At 46.2% G+C, this 26,999-nt stretch overlaps 14 non-coding genes across 14 annotated transcripts; all 14 read left to right on the forward strand.

The window, feature by feature from the left end:
* Positions 1–1,581: 1,581 nt before the first annotated feature.
* trnav-uac (transfer RNA valine (anticodon UAC)) lies at positions 1,582–1,654 on the forward strand. The gene has a single exon. It is a non-coding gene; the product is annotated as a tRNA-Val (tRNA).
* Positions 1,655–3,313: 1,659 nt separating this feature from the next.
* trnal-aag (transfer RNA leucine (anticodon AAG)) lies at positions 3,314–3,395 on the forward strand. The gene has a single exon. It is a non-coding gene; the product is annotated as a tRNA-Leu (tRNA).
* Positions 3,396–4,517: 1,122 nt separating this feature from the next.
* trnav-uac (transfer RNA valine (anticodon UAC)) lies at positions 4,518–4,590 on the forward strand. Its single transcript has one exon. It is a non-coding gene; the product is annotated as a tRNA-Val (tRNA).
* Positions 4,591–7,453: 2,863 nt separating this feature from the next.
* Positions 7,454–7,526, forward strand: trnav-uac (transfer RNA valine (anticodon UAC)). The gene has a single exon. It is a non-coding gene; the product is annotated as a tRNA-Val (tRNA).
* A 2,868-nt stretch (positions 7,527–10,394) lies between these two features.
* Positions 10,395–10,467, forward strand: trnav-uac (transfer RNA valine (anticodon UAC)). The gene has a single exon. It is a non-coding gene; the product is annotated as a tRNA-Val (tRNA).
* Positions 10,468–12,136: 1,669 nt separating this feature from the next.
* Positions 12,137–12,218, forward strand: trnal-aag (transfer RNA leucine (anticodon AAG)). The gene has a single exon. It is a non-coding gene; the product is annotated as a tRNA-Leu (tRNA).
* Positions 12,219–13,340: 1,122 nt separating this feature from the next.
* On the forward strand, positions 13,341–13,413 carry trnav-uac (transfer RNA valine (anticodon UAC)). Its single transcript has one exon. It is a non-coding gene; the product is annotated as a tRNA-Val (tRNA).
* A 1,669-nt stretch (positions 13,414–15,082) lies between these two features.
* Positions 15,083–15,164, forward strand: trnal-aag (transfer RNA leucine (anticodon AAG)). Its single transcript has one exon. It is a non-coding gene; the product is annotated as a tRNA-Leu (tRNA).
* A 1,122-nt stretch (positions 15,165–16,286) lies between these two features.
* On the forward strand, positions 16,287–16,359 carry trnav-uac (transfer RNA valine (anticodon UAC)). The gene has a single exon. It is a non-coding gene; the product is annotated as a tRNA-Val (tRNA).
* A 2,873-nt stretch (positions 16,360–19,232) lies between these two features.
* trnav-uac (transfer RNA valine (anticodon UAC)) lies at positions 19,233–19,305 on the forward strand. The gene has a single exon. It is a non-coding gene; the product is annotated as a tRNA-Val (tRNA).
* Positions 19,306–20,974: 1,669 nt separating this feature from the next.
* On the forward strand, positions 20,975–21,056 carry trnal-aag (transfer RNA leucine (anticodon AAG)). Its single transcript has one exon. It is a non-coding gene; the product is annotated as a tRNA-Leu (tRNA).
* Positions 21,057–22,178: 1,122 nt separating this feature from the next.
* Positions 22,179–22,251, forward strand: trnav-uac (transfer RNA valine (anticodon UAC)). Its single transcript has one exon. It is a non-coding gene; the product is annotated as a tRNA-Val (tRNA).
* Positions 22,252–25,124: 2,873 nt separating this feature from the next.
* On the forward strand, positions 25,125–25,197 carry trnav-uac (transfer RNA valine (anticodon UAC)). The gene has a single exon. It is a non-coding gene; the product is annotated as a tRNA-Val (tRNA).
* Positions 25,198–26,866: 1,669 nt separating this feature from the next.
* On the forward strand, positions 26,867–26,948 carry trnal-aag (transfer RNA leucine (anticodon AAG)). Its single transcript has one exon. It is a non-coding gene; the product is annotated as a tRNA-Leu (tRNA).
* The last annotated feature ends 51 nt before the right edge of the window (positions 26,949–26,999 follow it).

Here is a 26,999-nt window from a genome sequence, read left to right on the forward strand (position 1 = left end):
ATGTTCCGTGTAAACGTGAAAGTTGTCCTGTTTCGAGCAATGGGTGAAATCATTTAGCAAAGCAAGAATCGAAATTGCAGTAATGTCAAGTAGCTCATGGTAATTTGACCCAATCATAACCGATCATATATTCCCACGCACTCACAGATACATTTGTAGCTGAATCCAGTCTGAGAAGATAGACTCAGTTTACCAGTGATTTTTGTCTGGATTGATGGGCTATCGTTAACTGCTGAGAAATTGATATTGTAGACGGGCACATCCCAGCAGCTGTGCGAGTCGGAGAGGGATCATTCAACCCTTTTCACGTCAGTTTGAATCTGTTGTTATGCAGGAACACAATTGGAAGTGCAAGAAAATGGACTCGCGGGCGTGCTGGTAGTGTGGCCGAGCGGTCTAAGGCGCTGGATTAAGGCTCCAGACTCGATAGAGGCGTGGGTTCGAATTCCACCGCGGCCATTTCTGCTGAACAGCTCCAACGGAACAGCTGGTTTAAATGCTGCTTCAATCCCTGCCTCATTTCTGTTTAAAACAGAAGAAAAATGAGTTTGCTTCCCGGGGAATTGACTGCGGTGTGGAAAAGTGCCGAATTTTCCAAAGTGTCTGTGCTGTCGTGATCGTGTTCGCTTCCCGCACGGAAAATCGCCAGCAGCTCTACTGTTGCTTTCTGTTCCAGGCAAGTTGAGCTTTTACTGGAACCGAATGGAGACTGTTATTTCATCGTTGTTGCGAAACAGAGTCCTACGGTGACTCGACTCGTCGTTATTTGGTTTTCTGGCCAATGAGAAAATCGTTCCAATGTATTTCGATGTCATATGTTATTGAATTTCTCCCACTTCAGTCATTTCCGTCCTGGAGACATCGGAAGGGAAAGGTAATCTAATCGAGACTGTGATTGGTGAAATTCACTTTTTATGGCCCATTCTTATTATGTTCTTTCTTTGTCTCTTTGCAGCATTGTCTGGGAAGTGGTGGTGCACTCAGGCTCCAGTATGTTTGAAAGAGTAGTTTGGAATTGCCCTGTTGTTAGTTGTGTGATTACTGTATGGCTCATGCCCCCGGACTGTCTCACATTTAGCATTCATGCTCGCTGTGTCTGAAAATGCATTTGGTTTTCCAGTTTTGTTTGTGTTCCGTGTTAAATGCTTTCTGTTTTGCGATTCGCTCAATACATTACGAATTAACAGGGTTTCTGAGGTAACTTCCAGCTGAGAATCTGGGAAACTTTCACGGAGTATGGTCAGTCGGAGCAAAAGTAAGGAAGTCGTACGTTTCTGCAGTGTTTCACAATGCTACCTTTCCCGTGAGCAGTCGAACAGACTAAATGATTTTGCCACAGACTGCGACGGTAAGCTCCGCAAAAACGTAATTCTTTAAAGCAGGTGTAAGCAACACAACGTTATTGGGGTACACCGCGTGGAAACAGACACTTCGGTGTATCTCGTCCATGCTCACCACATCGCCAAAATTAAACAAGTCCCATTAAACAACGAGCTAACGGAAACAGAAAGGTGAAAGGTAGAATGGCTTCAACTTTCAGTGCTGGATGCCACTGAGCTGCAGCGGGGGCGACCGAGGCTTGTTTCTGTAGTGTAGTGGTCATCACGTTCGCCTTACACGCGAAAGGTCCCCAGTTCGAAACTGGGCAGAAACTGCTCTGCTCTTCAACCGCAGCCTTTGACATCGACAAGAACGGAGCTTTCTTGCTTGCTTTCCCATCTGCAAACCTGCTTTCGAGTTTGCTTGAACAAATCTTCTCTCGTAGTGCAATGCAATTCCATTTAATTACTGTGCAAAGCATTGTAAAGTTTTTCTCCAACCTGTTTCCTATCATATGCCATTCTGTTTGAGAGTGTCGTTACCCCCTTCTGATCCTTCCACGAAAAGCATTACCGCATTCGCATTCCTTGCGCAGGCGGCCCGGTTCAAAGACAGGGAAGAAGCTGATGTGCTGGTGTCACAGTGCACCACGGATTCCTCAACTAGTCTGTCTGTCAAATGTATCCCAAAGTCGTCTCTGAAAGACCTCATTTGGAAGGTGTCTGTCGTTATTCAACGTGCGAGAATTGGCACCAGAGGTCCTGAATCATGTTTTGGAGCAGTTCGCACGTTAGTGGCTCATTCAATCAGCAACAGCAATGAAAAAAATTACACTCTCAGAGGAACCTCTGGACCTGTGCTTTCATAGCGTCGCTAGTATTAAGGTGCGCCCCGAGATCTAAGCCACGTTGGAACTGAAACGGAGGAATCGACAGAGAGGCGACAGAATGACATCGCATCCATTTGGTTTTCTTTACATCACTGACGAGCAGGAAAATGGAAACGGGGAGGGCGAGTGGGGAAGTGAGGCAGTTGCAGCTCTGGAGAACGTCCTTCTTTGTGATTCACTCAGCAACCAGAGACGTGACGGTGACTCAGGCGTGAGAGCTCTTCACATCGTGAACAAAAAGCAATCAAGGGCAGTTAGCACCTCTTCCGGAGTGGGGGTGGGGTGAGGTAATTACCTTCTGACTTCTGTTACTATGTTCAGAAACTGCCTTTTGGATTGAGGTGAACAGAAACTGCATTTCTAAAAAGCACCATGGAACTTGTTAAACTTTATTGAGTCGCGCTTTTTCATCGATTCACACACAGGTTTCCAACTCTTTTGGTATCGATGAGGCTCATGTCCAGGTGTGATAATCTCTGCAGCAAATTGCACGGTTAAGGTAAAAGGCAAGGAAAGTGACATCTCGAACCGGCCCCGAGGTCAGACCTTCCTCACAATGTAATCTGTCGTTCTCGGATTGTAATGCTACCTCCGGTTTTAGGGTGGAACATTCTTTGGGAACCTTATTCTGCAAAACAGACACAGTGACTGAAACTATGCTGCACGGTATGATTTGGGACACGGCCTGCTCAGCTTTGTGCATTTTCCCTGTAGTCCGGTGTGTTTCATGTTCCGTGTAAACGTGAAAGTTGTCCTGTTTCGAGCAATGGGTGAAATCATTTAGCAAAGCAAGAATCGAAATTGCAGTAATGTCAAGTAGCTCATGGTAATTTGACCCAATCATAACCGATCATATATTCCCACGCACTCACAGATACATTTGTAGCTGAATCCAGTCTGAGAAGATAGACTCAGTTTACCAGTGATTTTTGTCTGGATTGATGGGCTATCGTTAACTGCTGAGAAATTGATATTGTAGACGGGCACATCCCAGCAGCTGTGCGAGTCGGAGAGGGATCATTCAACCCTTTTCACGTCAGTTTGAATCTGTTGTTATGCAGGAACACAATTGGAAGTGCAAGAAAATGGACTCGCGGGCGTGCTGGTAGTGTGGCCGAGCGGTCTAAGGCGCTGGATTAAGGCTCCAGACTCGATAGAGGCGTGGGTTCGAATCCCACCGCTGCCATTTCTGCTGAACAGCTCCAACGGAACAGCTGGTTTAAATGCTGCTTCAATCCCTGCCTCATTTCTGTTTAAAACAGAAGGAAAATGAGTTTGCTTCCCGGGGAATTGACTGCGGTGTGGAAAAGTGCCGAATTTTCCAAAGTGTCTGTGCTGTCGTGATCGTGTTCGCTTCCCGCACGGAAAATCGCCAGCAGCTCTACTGTTGCTTTCTGTTCCAGGCAAGTTGAGCTTTTACTGGAACCGAATGGAGACTGTTATTTCATCGTTGTTGCGAAACAGAGTCCTACGGTGACTCGACTCGTCGTTATTTGGTTTTCTGGCCAATGAGAAAATCGTTCCAATGTATTTCGATGTCATATGTTATTGAATTTCTCCCACTTCAGTCATTTCCGTCCTGGAGACATCGGAAGGGAAAGGTAATCTAATCGAGACTGTGATTGGTGAAATTCACTTTTTATGGCCCATTCTTATTATGTTCTTTCTTTGTCTCTTTGCAGCATTGTCTGGGAAGTGGTGGTGCACTCAGGCTCCAGTATGTTTGAAAGAGTAGTTTGGAATTGCCCTGTTGTTAGTTGTGTGATTACTGTATGGCTCATGCCCCCGGACTGTCTCACATTTAGCATTCATGCTCGCTGTGTCTGAAAATGCATTTGGTTTTCCAGTTTTGTTTGTGTTCCGTGTTAAATGCTTTCTGTTTTGCGATTCGCTCAATACATTACGAATTAACAGGGTTTCTGAGGTAACTTCCAGCTGAGAATCTGGGAAACTTTCACGGAGTATGGTCAGTCGGAGCAAAAGTAAGGAAGTCGTACGTTTCTGCAGTGTTTCACAATGCTACCTTTCCCGTGAGCAGTCGAACAGACTAAATGATTTTGCCACAGACTGCGACGGTAAGCTCCGCAAAAACGTAATTCTTTAAAGCAGGTGTAAGCAACACAACGTTATTGGGGTACACCGCGTGGAAACAGACACTTCGGTGTATCTCGTCCATGCTCACCACATCGCCAAAATTAAACAAGTCCCATTAAACAACGAGCTAACGGAAACAGAAAGGTGAAAGGTAGAATGGCTTCAACTTTCAGTGCTGGATGCCACTGAGCTGCAGCGGGGGCGACCGAGGCTTGTTTCTGTAGTGTAGTGGTCATCACGTTCGCCTTACACGCGAAAGATCCCCAGTTCGAAACTGGGCAGAAACTGCTCTGCTCTTCAACCGCAGCCTTTGACATCGACAAGAACGGAGCTTTCTTGCTTGCTTTCCCATCTGCAAACCTGCTTTCGAGTTTGCTTGAACAAATCTTCTCTCGTAGTGCAATGCAATTCCATTTAATTACTGTGCAAAGCATTGTAAAGTTTTTCTCCAACCTGTTTCCTATCATATGCCATTCTGTTTGAGAGTGTCGTTACCCCCTTCTGATCCTTCCACGAAAAGCATTACCGCATTCGCATTCCTTGCGCAGGCGGCCCGGTTCAAAGACAGGGAAGAAGCTGATGTGCTGGTGTCACAGTGCACCACGGATTCCTCAACTAGTCTGTCTGTCAAATGTATCCCAAAGTCGTCTCTGAAAGACCTCATTTGGAAGGTGTCTGTCGTTATTCAACGTGCGAGAATTGGCACCAGAGGTCCTGAATCATGTTTTGGAGCAGTTCGCACGTTAGTGGCTCATTCAATCAGCAACAGCAATGAAAAAAATTACACTCTCAGAGGAACCTCTGGACCTGTGCTTTCATAGCGTCGCTAGTATTAAGGTGCGCCCCGAGATCTAAGCCACGTTGGAACTGAAACGGAGGAATCGACAGAGAGGCGACAGAATGACATCGCATCCATTTGGTTTTCTTTACATCACTGACGAGCAGGAAAATGGAAACGGGGAGGGCGAGTGGGGAAGTGAGGCAGTTGCAGCTCTGGAGAACGTCCTTCTTTGTGATTCACTCAGCAACCAGAGACGTGACGGTGACTCAGGCGTGAGAGCTCTTCACATCGTGAACAAAAAGCAATCAAGGGCAGTTAGCACCTCTTCCGGAGTGGGGGTGGGGTGAGGTAATTACCTTCTGACTTCTGTTACTATGTTCAGAAACTGCCTTTTGGATTGAGGTGAACAGAAACTGCATTTCTAAAAAGCACCATGGAACTTGTTAAACTTTATTGAGTCGCGCTTTTTCATCGATTCACACACAGGTTTCCAACTCTTTTGGTATCGATGAGGCTCATGTCCAGGTGGGATAATCTCTGCAGCAAATTGCACGGTTAAGGTAAAAGGCAAGGAAAGTGACATCTCGAACCGGCCCCGAGGTCAGACCTTCCTCACAATGTAATCTGTCGTTCTCGGATTGTAATGCTACCTCCGGTTTTAGGGTGGAACATTCTTTGGGAACCTTATTCTGCAAAACAGACACAGTGACTGAAACTATGCTGCACGGTATGATTTGGGACACGGCCTGCTCAGCTTTGTGCATTTTCCCTGTAGTCCGGTGTGTTTCATGTTCCGTGTAAACGTGAAAGTTGTCCTGTTTCGAGCAATGGGTGAAATCATTTAGCAAAGCAAGAATCGAAATTGCAGTAATGTCAAGTAGCTCATGGTAATTTGACCCAATCATAACCGATCATATATTCCCACGCACTCACAGATACATTTGTAGCTGAATCCAGTCTGAGAAGATAGACTCAGTTTACCAGTGATTTTTGTCTGGATTGATGGGCTATCGTTAACTGCTGAGAAATTGATATTGTAGACGGGCACATCCCAGCAGCTGTGCGAGTCGGAGAGGGATCATTCAACCCTTTTCACGTCAGTTTGAATCTGTTGTTATGCAGGAACACAATTGGAAGTGCAAGAAAATGGACTCGCGGGCGTGCTGGTAGTGTGGCCGAGCGGTCTAAGGCGCTGGATTAAGGCTCCAGACTCGATAGAGGCGTGGGTTCGAATTCCACCGCGGCCATTTCTGCTGAACAGCTCCAACGGAACAGCTGGTTTAAATGCTGCTTCAATCCCTGCCTCATTTCTGTTTAAAACAGAAGAAAAATGAGTTTGCTTCCCGGGGAATTGACTGCGGTGTGGAAAAGTGCCGAATTTTCCAAAGTGTCTGTGCTGTCGTGATCGTGTTCGCTTCCCGCACGGAAAATCGCCAGCAGCTCTACTGTTGCTTTCTGTTCCAGGCAAGTTGAGCTTTTACTGGAACCGAATGGAGACTGTTATTTCATCGTTGTTGCGAAACAGAGTCCTACGGTGACTCGACTCGTCGTTATTTGGTTTTCTGGCCAATGAGAAAATCGTTCCAATGTATTTCGATGTCATATGTTATTGAATTTCTCCCACTTCAGTCATTTCCGTCCTGGAGACATCGGAAGGGAAAGGTAATCTAATCGAGACTGTGATTGGTGAAATTCACTTTTTATGGCCCATTCTTATTATGTTCTTTCTTTGTCTCTTTGCAGCATTGTCTGGGAAGTGGTGGTGCACTCAGGCTCCAGTATGTTTGAAAGAGTAGTTTGGAATTGCCCTGTTGTTAGTTGTGTGATTACTGTATGGCTCATGCCCCCGGACTGTCTCACATTTAGCATTCATGCTCGCTGTGTCTGAAAATGCATTTGGTTTTCCAGTTTTGTTTGTGTTCCGTGTTAAATGCTTTCTGTTTTGCGATTCGCTCAATACATTACGAATTAACAGGGTTTCTGAGGTAACTTCCAGCTGAGAATCTGGGAAACTTTCACGGAGTATGGTCAGTCGGAGCAAAAGTAAGGAAGTCGTACGTTTCTGCAGTGTTTCACAATGCTACCTTTCCCGTGAGCAGTCGAACAGACTAAATGATTTTGCCACAGACTGCGACGGTAAGCTCCGCAAAAACGTAATTCTTTAAAGCAGGTGTAAGCAACACAACGTTATTGGGGTACACCGCGTGGAAACAGACACTTCGGTGTATCTCGTCCATGCTCACCACATCGCCAAAATTAAACAAGTCCCATTAAACAACGAGCTAACGGAAACAGAAAGGTGAAAGGTAGAATGGCTTCAACTTTCAGTGCTGGATGCCACTGAGCTGCAGCGGGGGCGACCGAGGCTTGTTTCTGTAGTGTAGTGGTCATCACGTTCGCCTTACACGCGAAAGGTCCCCAGTTCGAAACTGGGCAGAAACTGCTCTGCTCTTCAACCGCAGCCTTTGACATCGACAAGAACGGAGCTTTCTTGCTTGCTTTCCCATCTGCAAACCTGCTTTCGAGTTTGCTTGAACAAATCTTCTCTCGTAGTGCAATGCAATGCAATTCCATTTAATTACTGTGCAAAGCATTGTAAAGTTTTTCTCCAACCTGTTTCCTATCATATGCCATTCTGTTTGAGAGTGTCGTTACCCCCTTCTGATCCTTCCACGAAAAGCATTACCGCATTCGCATTCCTTGCGCAGGCGGCCCGGTTCAAAGACAGGGAAGAAGCTGATGTGCTGGTGTCACAGTGCACCACGGATTCCTCAACTAGTCTGTCTGTCAAATGTATCCCAAAGTCGTCTCTGAAAGACCTCATTTGGAAGGTGTCTGTCGTTATTCAACGTGCGAGAATTGGCACCAGAGGTCCTGAATCATGTTTTGGAGCAGTTCGCACGTTAGTGGCTCATTCAATCAGCAACAGCAATGAAAAAAATTACACTCTCAGAGGAACCTCTGGACCTGTGCTTTCATAGCGTCGCTAGTATTAAGGTGCGCCCCGAGATCTAAGCCACGTTGGAACTGAAACGGAGGAATCGACAGAGAGGCGACAGAATGACATCGCATCCATTTGGTTTTCTTTACATCACTGACGAGCAGGAAAATGGAAACGGGGAGGGCGAGTGGGGAAGTGAGGCAGTTGCAGCTCTGGAGAACGTCCTTCTTTGTGATTCACTCAGCAACCAGAGACGTGACGGTGACTCAGGCGTGAGAGCTCTTCACATCGTGAACAAAAAGCAATCAAGGGCAGTTAGCACCTCTTCCGGAGTGGGGGTGGGGTGAGGTAATTACCTTCTGACTTCTGTTACTATGTTCAGAAACTGCCTTTTGGATTGAGGTGAACAGAAACTGCATTTCTAAAAAGCACCATGGAACTTGTTAAACTTTATTGAGTCGCGCTTTTTCATCGATTCACACACAGGTTTCCAACTCTTTTGGTATCGATGAGGCTCATGTCCAGGTGGGATAATCTCTGCAGCAAATTGCACGGTTAAGGTAAAAGGCAAGGAAAGTGACATCTCGAACCGGCCCCGAGGTCAGACCTTCCTCACAATGTAATCTGTCGTTCTCGGATTGTAATGCTACCTCCGGTTTTAGGGTGGAACATTCTTTGGGAACCTTATTCTGCAAAACAGACACAGTGACTGAAACTATGCTGCACGGTATGATTTGGGACACGGCCTGCTCAGCTTTGTGCATTTTCCCTGTAGTCCGGTGTGTTTCATGTTCCGTGTAAACGTGAAAGTTGTCCTGTTTCGAGCAATGGGTGAAATCATTTAGCAAAGCAAGAATCGAAATTGCAGTAATGTCAAGTAGCTCATGGTAATTTGACCCAATCATAACCGATCATATATTCCCACGCACTCACAGATACATTTGTAGCTGAATCCAGTCTGAGAAGATAGACTCAGTTTACCAGTGATTTTTGTCTGGATTGATGGGCTATCGTTAACTGCTGAGAAATTGATATTGTAGACGGGCACATCCCAGCAGCTGTGCGAGTCGGAGAGGGATCATTCAACCCTTTTCACGTCAGTTTGAATCTGTTGTTATGCAGGAACACAATTGGAAGTGCAAGAAAATGGACTCGCGGGCGTGCTGGTAGTGTGGCCGAGCGGTCTAAGGCGCTGGATTAAGGCTCCAGACTCGATAGAGGCGTGGGTTCGAATTCCACCGCGGCCATTTCTGCTGAACAGCTCCAACGGAACAGCTGGTTTAAATGCTGCTTCAATCCCTGCCTCATTTCTGTTTAAAACAGAAGAAAAATGAGTTTGCTTCCCGGGGAATTGACTGCGGTGTGGAAAAGTGCCGAATTTTCCAAAGTGTCTGTGCTGTCGTGATCGTGTTTGCTTCCCGCACGGAAAATCGCCAGCAGCTCTACTGTTGCTTTCTGTTCCAGGCAAGTTGAGCTTTTACTGGAACCGAATGGAGACTGTTATTTCATCGTTGTTGCGAAACAGAGTCCTACGGTGACTCGACTCGTCGTTATTTGGTTTTCTGGCCAATGAGAAAATCGTTCCAATGTATTTCGATGTCATATGTTATTGAATTTCTCCCACTTCAGTCATTTCCGTCCTGGAGACATCGGAAGGGAAAGGTAATCTAATCGAGACTGTGATTGGTGAAATTCACTTTTTATGGCCCATTCTTATTATGTTCTTTCTTTGTCTCTTTGCAGCATTGTCTGGGAAGTGGTGGTGCACTCAGGCTCCAGTATGTTTGAAAGAGTAGTTTGGAATTGCCCTGTTGTTAGTTGTGTGATTACTGTATGGCTCATGCCCCCGGACTGTCTCACATTTAGCATTCATGCTCGCTGTGTCTGAAAATGCATTTGGTTTTCCAGTTTTGTTTGTGTTCCGTGTTAAATGCTTTCTGTTTTGCGATTCGCTCAATACATTACGAATTAACAGGGTTTCTGAGGTAACTTCCAGCTGAGAATCTGGGAAACTTTCACGGAGTATGGTCAGTCGGAGCAAAAGTAAGGAAGTCGTACGTTTCTGCAGTGTTTCACAATGCTACCTTTCCCGTGAGCAGTCGAACAGACTAAATGATTTTGCCACAGACTGCGACGGTAAGCTCCGCAAAAACGTAATTCTTTAAAGCAGGTGTAAGCAACACAACGTTATTGGGGTACACCGCGTGGAAACAGACACTTCGGTGTATCTCGTCCATGCTCACCACATCGCCAAAATTAAACAAGTCCCATTAAACAACGAGCTAACGGAAACAGAAAGGTGAAAGGTAGAATGGCTTCAACTTTCAGTGCTGGATGCCACTGAGCTGCAGCGGGGGCGACCGAGGCTTGTTTCTGTAGTGTAGTGGTCATCACGTTCGCCTTACACGCGAAAGGTCCCCAGTTCGAAACTGGGCAGAAACTGCTCTGCTCTTCAACCGCAGCCTTTGACATCGACAAGAACGGAGCTTTCTTGCTTGCTTTCCCATCTGCAAACCTGCTTTCGAGTTTGCTTGAACAAATCTTCTCTCGTAGTGCAATGCAATGCAATGCAATTCCATTTAATTACTGTGCAAAGCATTGTAAAGTTTTTCTCCAACCTGTTTCCTATCATATGCCATTCTGTTTGAGAGTGTCGTTACCCCCTTCTGATCCTTCCACGAAAAGCATTACCGCATTCGCATTCCTTGCGCAGGCGGCCCGGTTCAAAGACAGGGAAGAAGCTGATGTGCTGGTGTCACAGTGCACCACGGATTCCTCAACTAGTCTGTCTGTCAAATGTATCCCAAAGTCGTCTCTGAAAGACCTCATTTGGAAGGTGTCTGTCGTTATTCAACGTGCGAGAATTGGCACCAGAGGTCCTGAATCATGTTTTGGAGCAGTTCGCACGTTAGTGGCTCATTCAATCAGCAACAGCAATGAAAAAAATTACACTCTCAGAGGAACCTCTGGACCTGTGCTTTCATAGCGTCGCTAGTATTAAGGTGCGCCCCGAGATCTAAGCCACGTTGGAACTGAAACGGAGGAATCGACAGAGAGGCGACAGAATGACATCGCATCCATTTGGTTTTCTTTACATCACTGACGAGCAGGAAAATGGAAACGGGGAGGGCGAGTGGGGAAGTGAGGCAGTTGCAGCTCTGGAGAACGTCCTTCTTTGTGATTCACTCAGCAACCAGAGACGTGACGGTGACTCAGGCGTGAGAGCTCTTCACATCGTGAACAAAAAGCAATCAAGGGCAGTTAGCACCTCTTCCGGAGTGGGGGTGGGGTGAGGTAATTACCTTCTGACTTCTGTTACTATGTTCAGAAACTGCCTTTTGGATTGAGGTGAACAGAAACTGCATTTCTAAAAAGCACCATGGAACTTGTTAAACTTTATTGAGTCGCGCTTTTTCATCGATTCACACACAGGTTTCCAACTCTTTTGGTATCGATGAGGCTCATGTCCAGGTGTGATAATCTCTGCAGCAAATTGCACGGTTAAGGTAAAAGGCAAGGAAAGTGACATCTCGAACCGGCCCCGAGGTCAGACCTTCCTCACAATGTAATCTGTCGTTCTCGGATTGTAATGCTACCTCCGGTTTTAGGGTGGAACATTCTTTGGGAACCTTATTCTGCAAAACAGACACAGTGACTGAAACTATGCTGCACGGTATGATTTGGGACACGGCCTGCTCAGCTTTGTGCATTTTCCCTGTAGTCCGGTGTGTTTCATGTTCCGTGTAAACGTGAAAGTTGTCCTGTTTCGAGCAATGGGTGAAATCATTTAGCAAAGCAAGAATCGAAATTGCAGTAATGTCAAGTAGCTCATGGTAATTTGACCCAATCATAACCGATCATATATTCCCACGCACTCACAGATACATTTGTAGCTGAATCCAGTCTGAGAAGATAGACTCAGTTTACCAGTGATTTTTGTCTGGATTGATGGGCTATCGTTAACTGCTGAGAAATTGATATTGTAGACGGGCACATCCCAGCAGCTGTGCGAGTCGGAGAGGGATCATTCAACCCTTTTCACGTCAGTTTGAATCTGTTGTTATGCAGGAACACAATTGGAAGTGCAAGAAAATGGACTCGCGGGCGTGCTGGTAGTGTGGCCGAGCGGTCTAAGGCGCTGGATTAAGGCTCCAGACTCGATAGAGGCGTGGGTTCGAATCCCACCGCTGCCATTTCTGCTGAACAGCTCCAACGGAACAGCTGGTTTAAATGCTGCTTCAATCCCTGCCTCATTTCTGTTTAAAACAGAAGGAAAATGAGTTTGCTTCCCGGGGAATTGACTGCGGTGTGGAAAAGTGCCGAATTTTCCAAAGTGTCTGTGCTGTCGTGATCGTGTTCGCTTCCCGCACGGAAAATCGCCAGCAGCTCTACTGTTGCTTTCTGTTCCAGGCAAGTTGAGCTTTTACTGGAACCGAATGGAGACTGTTATTTCATCGTTGTTGCGAAACAGAGTCCTACGGTGACTCGACTCGTCGTTATTTGGTTTTCTGGCCAATGAGAAAATCGTTCCAATGTATTTCGATGTCATATGTTATTGAATTTCTCCCACTTCAGTCATTTCCGTCCTGGAGACATCGGAAGGGAAAGGTAATCTAATCGAGACTGTGATTGGTGAAATTCACTTTTTATGGCCCATTCTTATTATGTTCTTTCTTTGTCTCTTTGCAGCATTGTCTGGGAAGTGGTGGTGCACTCAGGCTCCAGTATGTTTGAAAGAGTAGTTTGGAATTGCCCTGTTGTTAGTTGTGTGATTACTGTATGGCTCATGCCCCCGGACTGTCTCACATTTAGCATTCATGCTCGCTGTGTCTGAAAATGCATTTGGTTTTCCAGTTTTGTTTGTGTTCCGTGTTAAATGCTTTCTGTTTTGCGATTCGCTCAATACATTACGAATTAACAGGGTTTCTGAGGTAACTTCCAGCTGAGAATCTGGGAAACTTTCACGGAGTATGGTCAGTCGGAGCAAAAGTAAGGAAGTCGTACGTTTCTGCAGTGTTTCACAATGCTACCTTTCCCGTGAGCAGTCGAACAGACTAAATGATTTTGCCACAGACTGCGACGGTAAGCTCCGCAAAAACGTAATTCTTTAAAGCAGGTGTAAGCAACACAACGTTATTGGGGTACACCGCGTGGAAACAGACACTTCGGTGTATCTCGTCCATGCTCACCACATCGCCAAAATTAAACAAGTCCCATTAAACAACGAGCTAACGGAAACAGAAAGGTGAAAGGTAGAATGGCTTCAACTTTCAGTGCTGGATGCCACTGAGCTGCAGCGGGGGCGACCGAGGCTTGTTTCTGTAGTGTAGTGGTCATCACGTTCGCCTTACACGCGAAAGGTCCCCAGTTCGAAACTGGGCAGAAACTGCTCTGCTCTTCAACCGCAGCCTTTGACATCGACAAGAACGGAGCTTTCTTGCTTGCTTTCCCATCTGCAAACCTGCTTTCGAGTTTGCTTGAACAAATCTTCTCTCGTAGTGCAATGCAATGCAATGCAATTCCATTTAATTACTGTGCAAAGCATTGTAAAGTTTTTCTCCAACCTGTTTCCTATCATATGCCATTCTGTTTGAGAGTGTCGTTACCCCCTTCTGATCCTTCCACGAAAAGCATTACCGCATTCGCATTCCTTGCGCAGGCGGCCCGGTTCAAAGACAGGGAAGAAGCTGATGTGCTGGTGTCACAGTGCACCACGGATTCCTCAACTAGTCTGTCTGTCAAATGTATCCCAAAGTCGTCTCTGAAAGACCTCATTTGGAAGGTGTCTGTCGTTATTCAACGTGCGAGAATTGGCACCAGAGGTCCTGAATCATGTTTTGGAGCAGTTCGCACGTTAGTGGCTCATTCAATCAGCAACAGCAATGAAAAAAATTACACTCTCAGAGGAACCTCTGGACCTGTGCTTTCATAGCGTCGCTAGTATTAAGGTGCGCCCCGAGATCTAAGCCACGTTGGAACTGAAACGGAGGAATCGACAGAGAGGCGACAGAATGACATCGCATCCATTTGGTTTTCTTTACATCACTGACGAGCAGGAAAATGGAAACGGGGAGGGCGAGTGGGGAAGTGAGGCAGTTGCAGCTCTGGAGAACGTCCTTCTTTGTGATTCACTCAGCAACCAGAGACGTGACGGTGACTCAGGCGTGAGAGCTCTTCACATCGTGAACAAAAAGCAATCAAGGGCAGTTAGCACCTCTTCCGGAGTGGGGGTGGGGTGAGGTAATTACCTTCTGACTTCTGTTACTATGTTCAGAAACTGCCTTTTGGATTGAGGTGAACAGAAACTGCATTTCTAAAAAGCACCATGGAACTTGTTAAACTTTATTGAGTCGCGCTTTTTCATCGATTCACACACAGGTTTCCAACTCTTTTGGTATCGATGAGGCTCATGTCCAGGTGTGATAATCTCTGCAGCAAATTGCACGGTTAAGGTAAAAGGCAAGGAAAGTGACATCTCGAACCGGCCCCGAGGTCAGACCTTCCTCACAATGTAATCTGTCGTTCTCGGATTGTAATGCTACCTCCGGTTTTAGGGTGGAACATTCTTTGGGAACCTTATTCTGCAAAACAGACACAGTGACTGAAACTATGCTGCACGGTATGATTTGGGACACGGCCTGCTCAGCTTTGTGCATTTTCCCTGTAGTCCGGTGTGTTTCATGTTCCGTGTAAACGTGAAAGTTGTCCTGTTTCGAGCAATGGGTGAAATCATTTAGCAAAGCAAGAATCGAAATTGCAGTAATGTCAAGTAGCTCATGGTAATTTGACCCAATCATAACCGATCATATATTCCCACGCACTCACAGATACATTTGTAGCTGAATCCAGTCTGAGAAGATAGACTCAGTTTACCAGTGATTTTTGTCTGGATTGATGGGCTATCGTTAACTGCTGAGAAATTGATATTGTAGACGGGCACATCCCAGCAGCTGTGCGAGTCGGAGAGGGATCATTCAACCCTTTTCACGTCAGTTTGAATCTGTTGTTATGCAGGAACACAATTGGAAGTGCAAGAAAATGGACTCGCGGGCGTGCTGGTAGTGTGGCCGAGCGGTCTAAGGCGCTGGATTAAGGCTCCAGACTCGATAGAGGCGTGGGTTCGAATCCCACCGCTGCCATTTCTGCTGAACAGCTCCAACGGAACAGCTGGTTTAAATGCTGCTTCAATCCCTGCCTCATTTCTGTTTAAAACAGAAGAAAAATGAGTTTGCTTCCCGGGGAATTGACTGCGGTGTGGAAAAGTGCCGAATTTTCCAAAGTGTCTGTGCTGTCGTGATCGTGTTCGCTTCCCGCACGGAAAATCGCCAGCAGCTCTACTGTTGCTTTCTGTTCCAGGCAAGTTGAGCTTTTACTGGAACCGAATGGAGACTGTTATTTCATCGTTGTTGCGAAACAGAGTCCTACGGTGACTCGACTCGTCGTTATTTGGTTTTCTGGCCAATGAGAAAATCGTTCCAATGTATTTCGATGTCATATGTTATTGAATTTCTCCCACTTCAGTCATTTCCGTCCTGGAGACATCGGAAGGGAAAGGTAATCTAATCGAGACTGTGATTGGTGAAATTCACTTTTTATGGCCCATTCTTATTATGTTCTTTCTTTGTCTCTTTGCAGCATTGTCTGGGAAGTGGTGGTGCACTCAGGCTCCAGTATGTTTGAAAGAGTAGTTTGGAATTGCCCTGTTGTTAGTTGTGTGATTACTGTATGGCTCATGCCCCCGGACTGTCTCACATTTAGCATTCATGCTCGCTGTGTCTGAAAATGCATTTGGTTTTCCAGTTTTGTTTGTGTTCCGTGTTAAATGCTTTCTGTTTTGCGATTCGCTCAATACATTACGAATTAACAGGGTTTCTGAGGTAACTTCCAGCTGAGAATCTGGGAAACTTTCACGGAGTATGGTCAGTCGGAGCAAAAGTAAGGAAGTCGTACGTTTCTGCAGTGTTTCACAATGCTACCTTTCCCGTGAGCAGTCGAACAGACTAAATGATTTTGCCACAGACTGCGACGGTAAGCTCCGCAAAAACGTAATTCTTTAAAGCAGGTGTAAGCAACACAACGTTATTGGGGTACACCGCGTGGAAACAGACACTTCGGTGTATCTCGTCCATGCTCACCACATCGCCAAAATTAAACAAGTCCCATTAAACAACGAGCTAACGGAAACAGAAAGGTGAAAGGTAGAATGGCTTCAACTTTCAGTGCTGGATGCCACTGAGCTGCAGCGGGGGCGACCGAGGCTTGTTTCTGTAGTGTAGTGGTCATCACGTTCGCCTTACACGCGAAAGGTCCCCAGTTCGAAACTGGGCAGAAACTGCTCTGCTCTTCAACCGCAGCCTTTGACATCGACAAGAACGGAGCTTTCTTGCTTGCTTTCCCATCTGCAAACCTGCTTTCGAGTTTGCTTGAACAAATCTTCTCTCGTAGTGCAATGCAATGCAATGCAATTCCATTTAATTACTGTGCAAAGCATTGTAAAGTTTTTCTCCAACCTGTTTCCTATCATATGCCATTCTGTTTGAGAGTGTCGTTACCCCCTTCTGATCCTTCCACGAAAAGCATTACCGCATTCGCATTCCTTGCGCAGGCGGCCCGGTTCAAAGACAGGGAAGAAGCTGATGTGCTGGTGTCACAGTGCACCACGGATTCCTCAACTAGTCTGTCTGTCAAATGTATCCCAAAGTCGTCTCTGAAAGACCTCATTTGGAAGGTGTCTGTCGTTATTCAACGTGCGAGAATTGGCACCAGAGGTCCTGAATCATGTTTTGGAGCAGTTCGCACGTTAGTGGCTCATTCAATCAGCAACAGCAATGAAAAAAATTACACTCTCAGAGGAACCTCTGGACCTGTGCTTTCATAGCGTCGCTAGTATTAAGGTGCGCCCCGAGATCTAAGCCACGTTGGAACTGAAACGGAGGAATCGACAGAGAGGCGACAGAATGACATCGCATCCATTTGGTTTTCTTTACATCACTGACGAGCAGGAAAATGGAAACGGGGAGGGCGAGTGGGGAAGTGAGGCAGTTGCAGCTCTGGAGAACGTCCTTCTTTGTGATTCACTCAGCAACCAGAGACGTGACGGTGACTCAGGCGTGAGAGCTCTTCACATCGTGAACAAAAAGCAATCAAGGGCAGTTAGCACCTCTTCCGGAGTGGGGGTGGGGTGAGGTAATTACCTTCTGACTTCTGTTACTATGTTCAGAAACTGCCTTTTGGATTGAGGTGAACAGAAACTGCATTTCTAAAAAGCACCATGGAACTTGTTAAACTTTATTGAGTCGCGCTTTTTCATCGATTCACACACAGGTTTCCAACTCTTTTGGTATCGATGAGGCTCATGTCCAGGTGGGATAATCTCTGCAGCAAATTGCACGGTTAAGGTAAAAGGCAAGGAAAGTGACATCTCGAACCGGCCCCGAGGTCAGACCTTCCTCACAATGTAATCTGTCGTTCTCGGATTGTAATGCTACCTCCGGTTTTAGGGTGGAACATTCTTTGGGAACCTTATTCTGCAAAACAGACACAGTGACTGAAACTATGCTGCACGGTATGATTTGGGACACGGCCTGCTCAGCTTTGTGCATTTTCCCTGTAGTCCGGTGTGTTTCATGTTCCGTGTAAACGTGAAAGTTGTCCTGTTTCGAGCAATGGGTGAAATCATTTAGCAAAGCAAGAATCGAAATTGCAGTAATGTCAAGTAGCTCATGGTAATTTGACCCAATCATAACCGATCATATATTCCCACGCACTCACAGATACATTTGTAGCTGAATCCAGTCTGAGAAGATAGACTCAGTTTACCAGTGATTTTTGTCTGGATTGATGGGCTATCGTTAACTGCTGAGAAATTGATATTGTAGACGGGCACATCCCAGCAGCTGTGCGAGTCGGAGAGGGATCATTCAACCCTTTTCACGTCAGTTTGAATCTGTTGTTATGCAGGAACACAATTGGAAGTGCAAGAAAATGGACTCGCGGGCGTGCTGGTAGTGTGGCCGAGCGGTCTAAGGCGCTGGATTAAGGCTCCAGACTCGATAGAGGCGTGGGTTCGAATTCCACCGCGGCCATTTCTGCTGAACAGCTCCAACGGAACAGCTGGTTTAAATGCTGCTTCAATCCCTGCCTCATTTCTGTTTAAAACAGAAGAAAAATGAGTTTGCTTCCCGGGGAATTGACTGCGGTGTGGAAAAGTGCCGAATTTTCCAAAGTGTCTGTGCTGTCGTGATCGTGTTCGCTTCCCGCACGGAAAATCGCCAGCAGCTCTACTGTTGCTTTCTGTTCCAGGCAAGTTGAGCTTTTACTGGAACCGAATGGAGACTGTTATTTCATCGTTGTTGCGAAACAGAGTCCTACGGTGACTCGACTCGTCGTTATTTGGTTTTCTGGCCAATGAGAAAATCGTTCCAATGTATTTCGATGTCATATGTTATTGAATTTCTCCCACTTCAGTCATTTCCGTCCTGGAGACATCGGAAGGGAAAGGTAATCTAATCGAGACTGTGATTGGTGAAATTCACTTTTTATGGCCCATTCTTATTATGTTCTTTCTTTGTCTCTTTGCAGCATTGTCTGGGAAGTGGTGGTGCACTCAGGCTCCAGTATGTTTGAAAGAGTAGTTTGGAATTGCCCTGTTGTTAGTTGTGTGATTACTGTATGGCTCATGCCCCCGGACTGTCTCACATTTAGCATTCATGCTCGCTGTGTCTGAAAATGCATTTGGTTTTCCAGTTTTGTTTGTGTTCCGTGTTAAATGCTTTCTGTTTTGCGATTCGCTCAATACATTACGAATTAACAGGGTTTCTGAGGTAACTTCCAGCTGAGAATCTGGGAAACTTTCACGGAGTATGGTCAGTCGGAGCAAAAGTAAGGAAGTCGTACGTTTCTGCAGTGTTTCACAATGCTACCTTTCCCGTGAGCAGTCGAACAGACTAAATGATTTTGCCACAGACTGCGACGGTAAGCTCCGCAAAAACGTAATTCTTTAAAGCAGGTGTAAGCAACACAACGTTATTGGGGTACACCGCGTGGAAACAGACACTTCGGTGTATCTCGTCCATGCTCACCACATCGCCAAAATTAAACAAGTCCCATTAAACAACGAGCTAACGGAAACAGAAAGGTGAAAGGTAGAATGGCTTCAACTTTCAGTGCTGGATGCCACTGAGCTGCAGCGGGGGCGACCGAGGCTTGTTTCTGTAGTGTAGTGGTCATCACGTTCGCCTTACACGCGAAAGGTCCCCAGTTCGAAACTGGGCAGAAACTGCTCTGCTCTTCAACCGCAGCCTTTGACATCGACAAGAACGGAGCTTTCTTGCTTGCTTTCCCATCTGCAAACCTGCTTTCGAGTTTGCTTGAACAAATCTTCTCTCGTAGTGCAATGCAATGCAATGCAATTCCATTTAATTACTGTGCAAAGCATTGTAAAGTTTTTCTCCAACCTGTTTCCTATCATATGCCATTCTGTTTGAGAGTGTCGTTACCCCCTTCTGATCCTTCCACGAAAAGCATTACCGCATTCGCATTCCTTGCGCAGGCGGCCCGGTTCAAAGACAGGGAAGAAGCTGATGTGCTGGTGTCACAGTGCACCACGGATTCCTCAACTAGTCTGTCTGTCAAATGTATCCCAAAGTCGTCTCTGAAAGACCTCATTTGGAAGGTGTCTGTCGTTATTCAACGTGCGAGAATTGGCACCAGAGGTCCTGAATCATGTTTTGGAGCAGTTCGCACGTTAGTGGCTCATTCAATCAGCAACAGCAATGAAAAAAATTACACTCTCAGAGGAACCTCTGGACCTGTGCTTTCATAGCGTCGCTAGTATTAAGGTGCGCCCCGAGATCTAAGCCACGTTGGAACTGAAACGGAGGAATCGACAGAGAGGCGACAGAATGACATCGCATCCATTTGGTTTTCTTTACATCACTGACGAGCAGGAAAATGGAAACGGGGAGGGCGAGTGGGGAAGTGAGGCAGTTGCAGCTCTGGAGAACGTCCTTCTTTGTGATTCACTCAGCAACCAGAGACGTGACGGTGACTCAGGCGTGAGAGCTCTTCACATCGTGAACAAAAAGCAATCAAGGGCAGTTAGCACCTCTTCCGGAGTGGGGGTGGGGTGAGGTAATTACCTTCTGACTTCTGTTACTATGTTCAGAAACTGCCTTTTGGATTGAGGTGAACAGAAACTGCATTTCTAAAAAGCACCATGGAACTTGTTAAACTTTATTGAGTCGCGCTTTTTCATCGATTCACACACAGGTTTCCAACTCTTTTGGTATCGATGAGGCTCATGTCCAGGTGTGATAATCTCTGCAGCAAATTGCACGGTTAAGGTAAAAGGCAAGGAAAGTGACATCTCGAACCGGCCCCGAGGTCAGACCTTCCTCACAATGTAATCTGTCGTTCTCGGATTGTAATGCTACCTCCGGTTTTAGGGTGGAACATTCTTTGGGAACCTTATTCTGCAAAACAGACACAGTGACTGAAACTATGCTGCACGGTATGATTTGGGACACGGCCTGCTCAGCTTTGTGCATTTTCCCTGTAGTCCGGTGTGTTTCATGTTCCGTGTAAACGTGAAAGTTGTCCTGTTTCGAGCAATGGGTGAAATCATTTAGCAAAGCAAGAATCGAAATTGCAGTAATGTCAAGTAGCTCATGGTAATTTGACCCAATCATAACCGATCATATATTCCCACGCACTCACAGATACATTTGTAGCTGAATCCAGTCTGAGAAGATAGACTCAGTTTACCAGTGATTTTTGTCTGGATTGATGGGCTATCGTTAACTGCTGAGAAATTGATATTGTAGACGGGCACATCCCAGCAGCTGTGCGAGTCGGAGAGGGATCATTCAACCCTTTTCACGTCAGTTTGAATCTGTTGTTATGCAGGAACACAATTGGAAGTGCAAGAAAATGGACTCGCGGGCGTGCTGGTAGTGTGGCCGAGCGGTCTAAGGCGCTGGATTAAGGCTCCAGACTCGATAGAGGCGTGGGTTCGAATCCCACCGCTGCCATTTCTGCTGAACAGCTCCAACGGAACAGCTGGTTTAAATGCTGCTTCAATCCCTGCCTCATTTCTGTTTAAAACAGAAGAAAAATGAGTTTGCTTCCCGGGGAATTGACTGCGGTGTGGAAAAGTGCCGAATTTTCCAAAGTGTCTGTGCTGTCGTGATCGTGTTCGCTTCCCGCACGGAAAATCGCCAGCAGCTCTACTGTTGCTTTCTGTTCCAGGCAAGTTGAGCTTTTACTGGAACCGAATGGAGACTGTTATTTCATCGTTGTTGCGAAACAGAGTCCTACGGTGACTCGACTCGTCGTTATTTGGTTTTCTGGCCAATGAGAAAATCGTTCCAATGTATTTCGATGTCATATGTTATTGAATTTCTCCCACTTCAGTCATTTCCGTCCTGGAGACATCGGAAGGGAAAGGTAATCTAATCGAGACTGTGATTGGTGAAATTCACTTTTTATGGCCCATTCTTATTATGTTCTTTCTTTGTCTCTTTGCAGCATTGTCTGGGAAGTGGTGGTGCACTCAGGCTCCAGTATGTTTGAAAGAGTAGTTTGGAATTGCCCTGTTGTTAGTTGTGTGATTACTGTATGGCTCATGCCCCCGGACTGTCTCACATTTAGCATTCATGCTCGCTGTGTCTGAAAATGCATTTGGTTTTCCAGTTTTGTTTGTGTTCCGTGTTAAATGCTTTCTGTTTTGCGATTCGCTCAATACATTACGAATTAACAGGGTTTCTGAGGTAACTTCCAGCTGAGAATCTGGGAAACTTTCACGGAGTATGGTCAGTCGGAGCAAAAGTAAGGAAGTCGTACGTTTCTGCAGTGTTTCACAATGCTACCTTTCCCGTGAGCAGTCGAACAGACTAAATGATTTTGCCACAGACTGCGACGGTAAGCTCCGCAAAAACGTAATTCTTTAAAGCAGGTGTAAGCAACACAACGTTATTGGGGTACACCGCGTGGAAACAGACACTTCGGTGTATCTCGTCCATGCTCACCACATCGCCAAAATTAAACAAGTCCCATTAAACAACGAGCTAACGGAAACAGAAAGGTGAAAGGTAGAATGGCTTCAACTTTCAGTGCTGGATGCCACTGAGCTGCAGCGGGGGCGACCGAGGCTTGTTTCTGTAGTGTAGTGGTCATCACGTTCGCCTTACACGCGAAAGGTCCCCAGTTCGAAACTGGGCAGAAACTGCTCTGCTCTTCAACCGCAGCCTTTGACATCGACAAGAACGGAGCTTTCTTGCTTGCTTTCCCATCTGCAAACCTGCTTTCGAGTTTGCTTGAACAAATCTTCTCTCGTAGTGCAATGCAATGCAATGCAATTCCATTTAATTACTGTGCAAAGCATTGTAAAGTTTTTCTCCAACCTGTTTCCTATCATATGCCATTCTGTTTGAGAGTGTCGTTACCCCCTTCTGATCCTTCCACGAAAAGCATTACCGCATTCGCATTCCTTGCGCAGGCGGCCCGGTTCAAAGACAGGGAAGAAGCTGATGTGCTGGTGTCACAGTGCACCACGGATTCCTCAACTAGTCTGTCTGTCAAATGTATCCCAAAGTCGTCTCTGAAAGACCTCATTTGGAAGGTGTCTGTCGTTATTCAACGTGCGAGAATTGGCACCAGAGGTCCTGAATCATGTTTTGGAGCAGTTCGCACGTTAGTGGCTCATTCAATCAGCAACAGCAATGAAAAAAATTACACTCTCAGAGGAACCTCTGGACCTGTGCTTTCATAGCGTCGCTAGTATTAAGGTGCGCCCCGAGATCTAAGCCACGTTGGAACTGAAACGGAGGAATCGACAGAGAGGCGACAGAATGACATCGCATCCATTTGGTTTTCTTTACATCACTGACGAGCAGGAAAATGGAAACGGGGAGGGCGAGTGGGGAAGTGAGGCAGTTGCAGCTCTGGAGAACGTCCTTCTTTGTGATTCACTCAGCAACCAGAGACGTGACGGTGACTCAGGCGTGAGAGCTCTTCACATCGTGAACAAAAAGCAATCAAGGGCAGTTAGCACCTCTTCCGGAGTGGGGGTGGGGTGAGGTAATTACCTTCTGACTTCTGTTACTATGTTCAGAAACTGCCTTTTGGATTGAGGTGAACAGAAACTGCATTTCTAAAAAGCACCATGGAACTTGTTAAACTTTATTGAGTCGCGCTTTTTCATCGATTCACACACAGGTTTCCAACTCTTTTGGTATCGATGAGGCTCATGTCCAGGTGGGATAATCTCTGCAGCAAATTGCACGGTTAAGGTAAAAGGCAAGGAAAGTGACATCTCGAACCGGCCCCGAGGTCAGACCTTCCTCACAATGTAATCTGTCGTTCTCGGATTGTAATGCTACCTCCGGTTTTAGGGTGGAACATTCTTTGGGAACCTTATTCTGCAAAACAGACACAGTGACTGAAACTATGCTGCACGGTATGATTTGGGACACGGCCTGCTCAGCTTTGTGCATTTTCCCTGTAGTCCGGTGTGTTTCATGTTCCGTGTAAACGTGAAAGTTGTCCTGTTTCGAGCAATGGGTGAAATCATTTAGCAAAGCAAGAATCGAAATTGCAGTAATGTCAAGTAGCTCATGGTAATTTGACCCAATCATAACCGATCATATATTCCCACGCACTCACAGATACATTTGTAGCTGAATCCAGTCTGAGAAGATAGACTCAGTTTACCAGTGATTTTTGTCTGGATTGATGGGCTATCGTTAACTGCTGAGAAATTGATATTGTAGACGGGCACATCCCAGCAGCTGTGCGAGTCGGAGAGGGATCATTCAACCCTTTTCACGTCAGTTTGAATCTGTTGTTATGCAGGAACACAATTGGAAGTGCAAGAAAATGGACTCGCGGGCGTGCTGGTAGTGTGGCCGAGCGGTCTAAGGCGCTGGATTAAGGCTCCAGACTCGATAGAGGCGTGGGTTCGAATTCCACCGCGGCCATTTCTGCTGAACAGCTCCAACGGAACAGCTGGTTTAAATGCTGCTTCAATCCCTGCCTCATTTCTGTTTAAAACAGAAGAAAAATGAGTTTGCTTCCCGGGGAATTGACTGCGGTGTGGAAAAGTGCCGAATTTTCCAAAGTGTCTGTGCTGTCGTGATCGTGTTCGCTTCCCGCACGGAAAATCGCCAGCAGCTCTACTGTTGCTTTCTGTTCCAGGCAAGTTGAGCTTTTACTGGAACCGAATGGAGACTGTTATTTCATCGTTGTTGCGAAACAGAGTCCTACGGTGACTCGACTCGTCGTTATTTGGTTTTCTGGCCAATGAGAAAATCGTTCCAATGTATTTCGATGTCATATGTTATTGAATTTCTCCCACTTCAGTCATTTCCGTCCTGGAGACATCGGAAGGGAAAGGTAATCTAATCGAGACTGTGATTGGTGAAATTCACTTTTTATGGCCCATTCTTATTATGTTCTTTCTTTGTCTCTTTGCAGCATTGTCTGGGAAGTGGTGGTGCACTCAGGCTCCAGTATGTTTGAAAGAGTAGTTTGGAATTGCCCTGTTGTTAGTTGTGTGATTACTGTATGGCTCATGCCCCCGGACTGTCTCACATTTAGCATTCATGCTCGCTGTGTCTGAAAATGCATTTGGTTTTCCAGTTTTGTTTGTGTTCCGTGTTAAATGCTTTCTGTTTTGCGATTCGCTCAATACATTACGAATTAACAGGGTTTCTGAGGTAACTTCCAGCTGAGAATCTGGGAAACTTTCACGGAGTATGGTCAGTCGGAGCAAAAGTAAGGAAGTCGTACGTTTCTGCAGTGTTTCACAATGCTACCTTTCCCGTGAGCAGTCGAACAGACTAAATGATTTTGCCACAGACTGCGACGGTAAGCTCCGCAAAAACGTAATTCTTTAAAGCAGGTGTAAGCAACACAACGTTATTGGGGTACACCGCGTGGAAACAGACACTTCGGTGTATCTCGTCCATGCTCACCACATCGCCAAAATTAAACAAGTCCCATTAAACAACGAGCTAACGGAAACAGAAAGGTGAAAGGTAGAATGGCTTCAACTTTCAGTGCTGGATGCCACTGAGCTGCAGCGGGGGCGACCGAGGCTTGTTTCTGTAGTGTAGTGGTCATCACGTTCGCCTTACACGCGAAAGGTCCCCAGTTCGAAACTGGGCAGAAACTGCTCTGCTCTTCAACCGCAGCCTTTGACATCGACAAGAACGGAGCTTTCTTGCTTGCTTTCCCATCTGCAAACCTGCTTTCGAGTTTGCTTGAACAAATCTTCTCTCGTAGTGCAATGCAATGCAATGCAATTCCATTTAATTACTGTGCAAAGCATTGTAAAGTTTTTCTCCAACCTGTTTCCTATCATATGCCATTCTGTTTGAGAGTGTCGTTACCCCCTTCTGATCCTTCCACGAAAAGCATTACCGCATTCGCATTCCTTGCGCAGGCGGCCCGGTTCAAAGACAGGGAAGAAGCTGATGTGCTGGTGTCACAGTGCACCACGGATTCCTCAACTAGTCTGTCTGTCAAATGTATCCCAAAGTCGTCTCTGAAAGACCTCATTTGGAAGGTGTCTGTCGTTATTCAACGTGCGAGAATTGGCACCAGAGGTCCTGAATCATGTTTTGGAGCAGTTCGCACGTTAGTGGCTCATTCAATCAGCAACAGCAATGAAAAAAATTACACTCTCAGAGGAACCTCTGGACCTGTGCTTTCATAGCGTCGCTAGTATTAAGGTGCGCCCCGAGATCTAAGCCACGTTGGAACTGAAACGGAGGAATCGACAGAGAGGCGACAGAATGACATCGCATCCATTTGGTTTTCTTTACATCACTGACGAGCAGGAAAATGGAAACGGGGAGGGCGAGTGGGGAAGTGAGGCAGTTGCAGCTCTGGAGAACGTCCTTCTTTGTGATTCACTCAGCAACCAGAGACGTGACGGTGACTCAGGCGTGAGAGCTCTTCACATCGTGAACAAAAAGCAATCAAGGGCAGTTAGCACCTCTTCCGGAGTGGGGGTGGGGTGAGGTAATTACCTTCTGACTTCTGTTACTATGTTCAGAAACTGCCTTTTGGATTGAGGTGAACAGAAACTGCATTTCTAAAAAGCACCATGGAACTTGTTAAACTTTATTGAGTCGCGCTTTTTCATCGATTCACACACAGGTTTCCAACTCTTTTGGTATCGATGAGGCTCATGTCCAGGTGTGATAATCTCTGCAGCAAATTGCACGGTTAAGGTAAAAGGCAAGGAAAGTGACATCTCGAACCGGCCCCGAGGTCAGACCTTCCTCACAATGTAATCTGTCGTTCTCGGATTGTAATGCTACCTCCGGTTTTAGGGTGGAACATTCTTTGGGAACCTTATTCTGCAAAACAGACACAGTGACTGAAACTATGCTGCACGGTATGATTTGGGACACGGCCTGCTCAGCTTTGTGCATTTTCCCTGTAGTCCGGTGTGTTTCATGTTCCGTGTAAACGTGAAAGTTGTCCTGTTTCGAGCAATGGGTGAAATCATTTAGCAAAGCAAGAATCGAAATTGCAGTAATGTCAAGTAGCTCATGGTAATTTGACCCAATCATAACCGATCATATATTCCCACGCACTCACAGATACATTTGTAGCTGAATCCAGTCTGAGAAGATAGACTCAGTTTACCAGTGATTTTTGTCTGGATTGATGGGCTATCGTTAACTGCTGAGAAATTGATATTGTAGACGGGCACATCCCAGCAGCTGTGCGAGTCGGAGAGGGATCATTCAACCCTTTTCACGTCAGTTTGAATCTGTTGTTATGCAGGAACACAATTGGAAGTGCAAGAAAATGGACTCCCGGGCGTGCTGGTAGTGTGGCCGAGCGGTCTAAGGCGCTGGATTAAGGCTCCAGACTCGATAGAGGCGTGGGTTCGAATCCCACCGCTGCCATTTCTGCTGAACAGCTCCAACGGAACAGCTGGTTTAAATGCTGCTTCAATC

This window comes from Chiloscyllium punctatum, chromosome 18, assembly GCF_047496795.1.
Source record: "Chiloscyllium punctatum isolate Juve2018m chromosome 18, sChiPun1.3, whole genome shotgun sequence".
NCBI lineage: Eukaryota > Metazoa > Chordata > Chondrichthyes > Orectolobiformes > Hemiscylliidae > Chiloscyllium > Chiloscyllium punctatum.